Genomic DNA, 9041 nt, shown 5'->3' with positions numbered 1-9041 from the left:
CACATATTTGTTCTCTAGCATGATGCTATGGGAGGGCAGTTTTAATTCTGGATGAAAGGTCTTTTCTGCTGGAAATCTGGAATTGGCTGCCAATAAATAAGACAGAAACCAGGAATTCCCAGACTGTTCTACCATATTACAAATCTGGCCTCTTCAGTTGTATTCTTGGCATACTTCCTTACCATAAAAAGTGTGTGAACATCTTGTCATACTCACTATACCAGGACTTTGAGAAACATACTAGAATATTCATCAGGGCAAATAATGTAATTGGAAAATATGCACATCTTGAACAAAGCATTTATTTTTGAAAGATATAGAATGAAGTTTTTTCATCTCTTATAGTCAGTTTATTAATATTTTTATTTTTTGTCCTTTGTAATGAAAGGGACTGGGTTTTCTTAGCTTTACATTGTATTCAAATTACCCAGTGGACTGGGGACAATTCTATTCTTAGTTTGAAATGCTTTGTTTTGCATTCATAATGAAGTCATGTTAGTAAGTATAGCTTGTTAAAGACTTATATAGAATAAAAGAGAAGCTAGCTGATCCTTCTCTGTCTACCTTAAGTCCAGAAAAACAATGCAGATACTGCTATGGTAACCAGAACTGAGTATTGTACCAAGACTTCATTTATACTGCTCCTCTTGTTTCTTTACCATATTTGTGGCTATTCAGGTTCAAGAATGTAAATCTTTCAGATGAGGACCTCAGAGCCAGGCTAACCCTTTGCTTTAAAAAAAAAAAAATTAAATACTGTCAAAATTTTTTTGTGGAAGTGAAACTGACTCCTTTAACATGGTTTTTTTTAAATAAGTTTTTCTGCCTTGGTTTTCCTGCTCACAACTCTCTCTCTCTCTTTGTAGTCCTCTTTGGCTCTGTGAGTATTTAATTATCTACCCAAAATGAAACAGTTCCAGCATGAGAGAGGCAGACTCTATAAAATCTACTGTTAATATTATAGCTTCCTTTTACAAAAATGCAATGAAGTTAAAATTGTGGTAACCAGATCTGCTTGACCATGACTCAAGAAAGTCTGATATTTCCCTCTCAAATGCATTTTCTGTCCCTGCCAGCTTTCACTACTAAAAACCTTCCACAGAGGAGAGTAGCTCTTGCTTCTGTTCCTATATGGAAATGAACCATTTAATCTGACCTTGAATTTAATCGTGTCATGCTGCCAAGTACCACACCGTGGATAAAAGAGCCTCTGTATGGTGAAAGAAATTGTGTGAATTCACGTTCAGGTCACTGACAAATACAAAGGGATATGAACCTTTCTTTCCTATGTTCCTCTCCACTAGGATATTATTTCAAGGTGAAAATTCTTATTTTGGAGAGCTTGCATTTTCCAGGGGAAAAAAGTTCAATCAGAAACAGAAATTACACGTCAGTTCTTTTAACAGTTAGCACAGAAGGCTTAATGAAAGTATTTTCTGGGTTTAAAGAAGAGTGGTTAGGTATTTCCCTCAAGGTATATTTACTTGCTAGCACTTTTGTGGTGGAAACTTTTCATTACTGGTGCTTTCCAGGCAACCACAATTCTAAACCTCTTTGGACAAGAGTATTTACCTTTTCCTATAGAAGCTAATGAAGCTTCCAAAGAGGTATGCTATTTTGGAGGGATTTTATGTTCTCTACTCTGGCTTTCCAGGCTCTTTTCCAACTCCTCTTATGCACAACTGAAATAACTCCAAGTGGAGGACAGTAATACACTACTGTCTAAATGTAGCTGCCTTTTTTAAAAGGTTTGTTCCTCATGTTCCCCATGTTGCCTCAGTATTTAATAAGCACAGAGTGTCTCCTGGCCAGTGTTGTCCTCTGCAAAATCCATAACTAGAAACCAGAACTTCAGATTCTCCACTTCCTTACACAAGGATCCAACTTGAGCAACTGGCGTTGGTCTGTGCCAATGTGCTGCAGTTCTGGGCCTCCTGCTGCTCCACAGAACAGCCCCATGCAGCCCAGAACATGCAGGAGGGGAATGCACCAGCCTCCTGAGCATTCTGGTGGCCCTCCACAGGCTTCACTTCATCTCATCAGTGTCTTCAGCTTGCTGTCCTGGCACCCTGAAGAGGCAGCCAGCTGCAGGTATCAAGTGTAGCTAACCATGGTGTGCCCTCTGTGCCACTGCACAAATGTGCACTAATATTGTCATTTGGGCATTGGGAACTGGCAGCTGCTCCCTGCGGTGGCTGGAGGAAGGGCAGACACCAGCTCTGCCTTCACTCCTTTGGTGTGCTCTGGTCCCAGGCTCTGTCAGGAGAAGACAATACTGGCAGTGGACAGCTGTAATTCATCTGCTCCTTAGAGGAACTTGAATCTTCCTGTATTTGCCCTGCTTTGAGGCAAGTGTCAGTGCTGTAACACTGCTGTGTAAACTCTTGGATAACACAGTACATGTCCCTCTGGACACCATTTGTTTATTAGGACAGGGGATGCACCAAGGTTACTATAAAGGATGTCAGCCAGAGTCTCCATGAAGCATGAGTCACTAAATGTTAAATATTTCCCCTGCAAGTAGAATAACTGGCTTAACTGGTAGCACAACAGTACAGAAATGGTGGGTTTAATGTAGGATATGGTGCAGACAAAGAAGAAATTGTGGAAACGAAGATGTTGTTGTCAGTACCAGACGGTTATGTTTATTTTTTCAGGTAGCTGGCCAGCTAAAAATAGAAAGAGAAGTGGAAGTTTTATCAGCTGAAATTTCTTTGTATTGAGAAGCATCCTTTGACCAGTTGCACGGGGCCATTTCTGGCAATTGCATTGCTTTCAGTCTGCAAGAAATCTGTGTTACTCATTGAAGTGTGATACTTTGGAAAAGGAGTAACTCAATACCTTTCGAGAAAGGGTAACATACTCCAAATATCCCTGTTGTGGAATACAAATGAAGGTTTACAGCTGGTCATTCAGTAAAGCTTATTAGAGTGAGCTTCATTAGCTCTTTTGTATGATTTTGCTAAAGGCTAAGCAGCGTTCTTTATGTCTTTGTTACTTTTTGCGCATGCTTGTACATAGGCTAAATATAGGAACCTAGAGAGATGGAATTGCTTACAGAAGACACAGCTGTGGAGTTATTATTTACAATCAAATTAGAGAAAAAGAACAATTGAAGGGAACATAGACCCCACTAATAACTGCTGGGAGCCTTGATTGAAGTACTCTTTTATTCTTATATCCAAATGTATCATCGAGAGACAAATAATTCTGTATGGTGGTTTTATTATTGTAGTACTAGATTGTGTTGTTTTTTCTTTGCCAAAATTTACTTTTTGTAGAACTACTGTATCATATTAATCTGTTGCTTTGATTTTCTTATTTTCTTTCTCCCATAAATTGCTGGGTTTCACTGTAGCATTCTATGGAGAAAAACATCCAAAGGCAGGATTCCCCTTCCCGAATCCAAACCAAACTGCAGAGCTGCTACCACAGAAATGAAACTTCCCTTTCCCAAATCAGTGTCCATCATGTCACTGGCTGATGACGAGGCTCCAAGACTAACACTAGCATCCTAAAAAAACAGAAGCTCTGGCTCTATGGTAATTTAAAGCCCACCTTCTCAAGGTTCAAGTCTGTTCAGCAAAATTCTCCCACGGATCTCCCTAGACATGGCTATGTCGGCTTCAGGCACAATTTGTGACAGCAGTGTCCTGTGGTGCTCCTGCCCTTTTAACACCCTCGTCCCAGGTTGTACTTAACACTCTGCTGCAACCTACTGATGCTCCGAGGAACTACAGATTGGGCAATCCCTCCTCAGCCCCACTCAAGCAGAAGGTTTAAAATAATTTAAACAGTCCATTTTCAGCACTCATGGCATCATTGTTTGGAGGGGAATGCTCTTCTATTTTGGCGTTTCTATATTGGAAAGTTTCCTGTAATGCAAACTTAAAATGAGTTGCTGTCAAGTTTGATGAGCACAGCAGGATGAACAGATTGCAGAGTCACTAACATGAGGAATTGTTTCCTTCTCACTGTTACATTCTTTCTAGAACTTCAGTAATTTGCCTGAATTTATGCAGAACGATTAATGAAATCGACTTTGACAACAGTTAGTAAGCACTCGCTGTGCAGGAGCAACTTGCTCTATTAAGCTAATGAGAATGATAATATGTATAGAAGGTGTCAGAGTTTTTCTCTAAGGTGCCTCAATATCAAGGTGCTAGGATTTTTCCTTGTTCTAGCATGACAATTACTATGTGCCCTGTTAGTGTTTTGTCTTCATAAACTGTGCAGAGATAATCTGGATTTCTCAAAGGCACACAGAAGCTGCTAAGTCTTATTAATTTTAGTAGAAATGGGGAACCCAGCACTGAGCTGGTAGGAGAGACAAGAAGATAATTGCTCTGGTTCTACAGCTGAAATGTTGGTTGCTTAAGAATACGCTGGTGTTAGGAGAAGACTAACAGGCCAGATGCCTGTCCAAGATCTACCAAGGATACCTCTACAAAGATCATAGGTAGATGAGGAAATATCCAAATTCAAATTATGCTATCTGTGCTGATAGGTGGTGATGGGGGATAGAGCCTATGATTATAAGAAAAATGTGTAGACAGAAGCATGACTAAATAAGTGGAAAAGGTAACTATGGACACCATGGAAGCTGTATTTTGTGGTGTTCTTTGGAATGATCAGAGCAGCAGTGCCCTGTGTCTTTCCTTGCAAACCAGGAGTCCCTCCTGACCCAAGGTGAGAGAGAAGCAGTGGATGAGGGCAGGTCTGGAGCAGTGGCTGTTAACAGGCTGTGACTTGTGGATTATGGCCATGCGCAGAAAGACCTTGGGACCACACCTGGCTCAGGGGGAGAGGCAGGGTCTGCCAGGCAGCAGCGATTCATGGACAGTGTTCCTGCAAATCTCATGGAATGCCAGTCTGCATCACCCAGCTGGTCACTTCCTTGCTAGTGCAGGGTGATCACATGTTCTGAGGAACAGCCTGGAACACCAGTGACTGTTCAAAATTAGATCAGCATTAGTGAAAGGACCTGGGGAGGCTCACAGTCACCCAGAAGCTGTCCTAGTGTATTTCTTTAGGATTTTTAGCATTTAAAGCAGTTCCCAAATTACACAGTATGAAAATTATTTCAGAGCATGTCATGCTTTCTATTCCAGTGTACTTGAAGAGGAGCTGGGGGGAAAAACTTGCATAAAAAGCCTGGAAAGATAAGTGTTGCTCCCATGTTCTGACTTCACCAGCTTACTGAGCCACCTTCAGGTTCAAGCCTCAGACCTCAAGAGGGAGCTCATATGTACTCCACTGGCTTACTTTGTCCTTCACATTTGAATTAAAAATATTTCTCATTTTAGCACCACACATCACTAATCTTAATTGTAGTTCTTTTCCCCATGTCTAATTTTCACATGTTAAGCCCACCACAGTGCTACCAAGTAACGCCTGCCGTTGTGTGAAGAGCTTTGGAAAAGCAGAGCCTGATCTGGAGCTGATTTATGTTCCTACACACTCAGAATTAGTCAGAGAATGAGAACTTACTTCTGTAGTTCTTAAACATCAGAAAAGAAACAAGGGAGAAGCATTTTGAGGTTTAGTCTGAAAGGACAGCTCAGCAGACAGAGGACAGGGGCACTTCCATCCAGTGATCCTTACCTGTGCTAGTTTTCCCTGACTCTTGGATGTGTCAAGACAAGGATGCTTAGCATTTCATTCAGTCCCACCTCACCAGCTCAAGAGCTAATGCTGACACCCTGTGACTTCCCAGTCACCTGGAGTGGATCAGACCTTGCTGCCAGCCCAGCAGTGATTTCCCAGGGAGAGCCTGATGTGATAGATTTGCTATTAGTGGGTGTTTGGCTTAGCCCACACACTGACCCCTCTCAAGATACATCACACAACCTTATTCCATGTCTGAAGACTGCCTTCAAAGGGCCAAAGCCAGCAGCCTGTACCTGTCTGAGGGGTTGTATTAAGAAGTCTGTCTGGAATTATGCTAAGTGTGGAAAGCAGATAAATTGTAGAGAAACATAGAGGAAATGGTTCAGGGACCGTGTGCTCCAAGGGGAGAGCTCATGTGCCTGTAGAATTGCTGTGGGTCTGGAAGGCAGCCAAGGGGTGGCAGGGCATGCTTGAATTGTCCTGTTCTTCCCACATTACGTCCATGTGTTGCCACCTGCTTCTGTCTGAGTCTGAGCTGTTCTCTGCTCGTTTTGGTCCCAATAACCAAATTACTTATTTCCCTGTTTGGACCTTCAGGTGTCTATTCTGCACAGAATGGTCTGGAGAATGAAAAGCTCCTGAAGGAAAACAATCTGGGAGCAGACGTTCATTAGGCTGTGGATGGCTTGGGTAAGGACACCTAGGAGAGAGAGTTATGAAATACTGTATTAGTTCTGGGGAGTGGGAACCTCTCCATGGTATTCTCTAAAGGAAAGATGGTGCTTTAATTTAACACTGGCAGAAGAAGATGGATTATTTGAACACTTGGAGGAAATTGTGTGAGGAGATGAGTTAAGAGCTATTAATCAACAAGGACTGCTAAATTGAAACAAATGCAATCCAATATACTTTAGACTGTCCTGGGCATCAGAATACTTATACAGATTGGGATCACAAGAAAATAATTTATGCTGGAGAAGTTTCAACCCAGGAGGAAATTATAAGCATATGTTTGGGGGCAGCTGTAACTTAGAGCATTGTGGAATACGATTCTTAGTAATTAATATTGCAAAAGCAAGTACACCAGCATCTGAAGTGCTACCTATAGTATATTAGCAAATTGCTCTTAGTAATAGGAGTACTCCTAGATAACGGAGGAGTTTCAGCCTTATGCTGGCAAATTACTTATTGGATGAGAGAGAGTGTCCTGCTGATTAGACAAAATGGCTGAATAGAAATAGAATAGACAATGCATTATATTCATGGAAAATACATTGGAAAAATGTTAAACATATGGAAAGCATTTAAGACTCTGATGGGGGAAAATGGCTGGATCAAATCTGAAGTAAGAAATGTACTCTGTGAGAGTACAGGGGTTTTGAAGCTAAAGAGAAACCTTGAAGATTGTGGTTTATGCTTTTGTTCTTCCTTTCTTCACTTCCTTATAAAATGCCTACCCTTATGGGAACCCAGAGATGACAGCCAGGCACAGAGCAGTGCCAGCCCACAGCTACAGTCTCTCTCTTCCCATTTCTGAAGCAGTACCACTTCTCCTTCCCTCCCTGTGCCTCCCTGCCCCCAGCTCTGCTTTCCCAGTCAGTGTGATTTGCATGTTTTGCTAGCACAATTGCACAGTACTTTGACTTCTACTGAAGAACAGAGAGAGGGATAGAATTTAAGTTTAGAAGTAGGTAGAACTTTAAGTCTTGATAGAAAGAATGCCTACAAATCGTTCATGGGAGGCAAAATGTCCTGGAAATACAGAATTTGTGGGTAGACTGTTGGTAATGGCTTACACCTTCCTTAAGAACATGCAGAAAATCTGGCACAGAAAATGATGTAGGCATTTTTCTAGGCCACTGATTCTAGATGGGTGTAAAGTTTGCCTCTCTAAAAAAGCAGTTGTGATACTGCAGACCACAATTTCTTTCCCATTTTATCTCTTGAAAACAGCATGTCAGGGAGTTTAAAATCTCTGTCTGTTTGGGGGCTGCTCTGAGCTGGTGGGCTTTCCTGGAGAGTCTCCAAATCATCAGCTGGGTCAGAACACTGCAGCAATTTTAAACTGGATTTGCCACCCATCATGAAGCCAGGTGGAATTCAGGTGATTTAGGTGCAAAGTGGTGATCCTGCAAACTGCACCAAACTGCTGCCACAGCATCTGAGCCACACAGTTCAGTAATGGGTCTGATAATAAATTGCTCAGAGCAAATGGAGTGCACAGGAGGAGTCTCAGTTTGTTTCAATACACATTTCTTAAGCGAAAGGTGTTCAGGAATTCCTTGCCCTAAATTGTCCTCTTTAAACCATTTTGGTATTTACAATTGGGATTGATTGTGTAGAAAATAGTGGATTCAAAAAGTTTTTCTCTTTTTTGAGGTATTTCAAACACATGTTTCCCACTCCTTTGGCTACACTGTCAGCAGCAGGAACTGCTCTGTGTCTGGATGAAGCCATATCTTTGTAGAAAACCAAATTCACCTCTCTGGAAGTACACAAAGCCAACAGGCTCCAAAAAGAATGAACGTATCTTTGCATTTTGGCATTATGCAAGAAGGCTGAAGTATTGTATGTCAAACAGTACAGCCACTTTTTTAACTGGAATTCTGATCCAGTCCAAAATAATTCACTATTGTTTTTGCAATAAAAATCCACGCCAGGGCTGAAACCCCAAAGAAAGTTTCCTGCCTTCAAGTCTTCCCTTAGTACCTAAAATACTGTATTCTGATATTGACCATTTTGGAAAGTTATTTCCTGCTTCTCTTTTCATATAAATCTATGTTAAGAGGAGATACCCTACTGAAGAATGAGATGCATTTGTTTTTTACCTTGTTAATGTTGTTGTCTCACTTAAATACTGGTGTTTCTGTTGCATGAACAGTTGCATTCAGTTTCTGTTGCATGAACGGTTGTTTCTGTTGCCTTCGCGCTTCTGATGTAGCTTCATAACTTCAGAGAAAGTTTGAAAACATCAGATGAAAACTAAGAAGGTAATTGGTTATATCCAAATATCCAATATATGCCCAAGTTTGGGCAACAAGTTTAAATATGATAATAATAACACAGAGGGTTAAATATAGACTAAATATGGTCAGTTACACCTGTAACCAAGCAAAGACTGGGAGGAAGTTGGATACTGTATTAATATCTGGTATTTAATATAAAACTAAACGTCACCTTCTGACCAGGAAGACGACATCAACAGGACTAATTTACTCAACAATATGCTGATTTGAATGAGAAATAAAGAACTGTAGAACATTCTAAATTCTAATCAGTCTGAATTTTTCCTTCTGATTTTAAACAGAAGAGTTGCAACATTTTAAATGAATGATACTTCTATTTGAAAATATTTCACTGGGAAAAGCTCCTAAACTTTTATTTACTTATATACCGAATTTATTTGATTTGTGTATTACTTTAATCTCCAA

This window comes from Sylvia atricapilla, chromosome 10 (assembly GCF_009819655.1).
Source record: "Sylvia atricapilla isolate bSylAtr1 chromosome 10, bSylAtr1.pri, whole genome shotgun sequence".
In the NCBI taxonomy this organism is placed as follows: domain Eukaryota; kingdom Metazoa; phylum Chordata; class Aves; order Passeriformes; family Sylviidae; genus Sylvia; species Sylvia atricapilla.
This window is presented reverse-complemented; position numbering follows the sequence as displayed.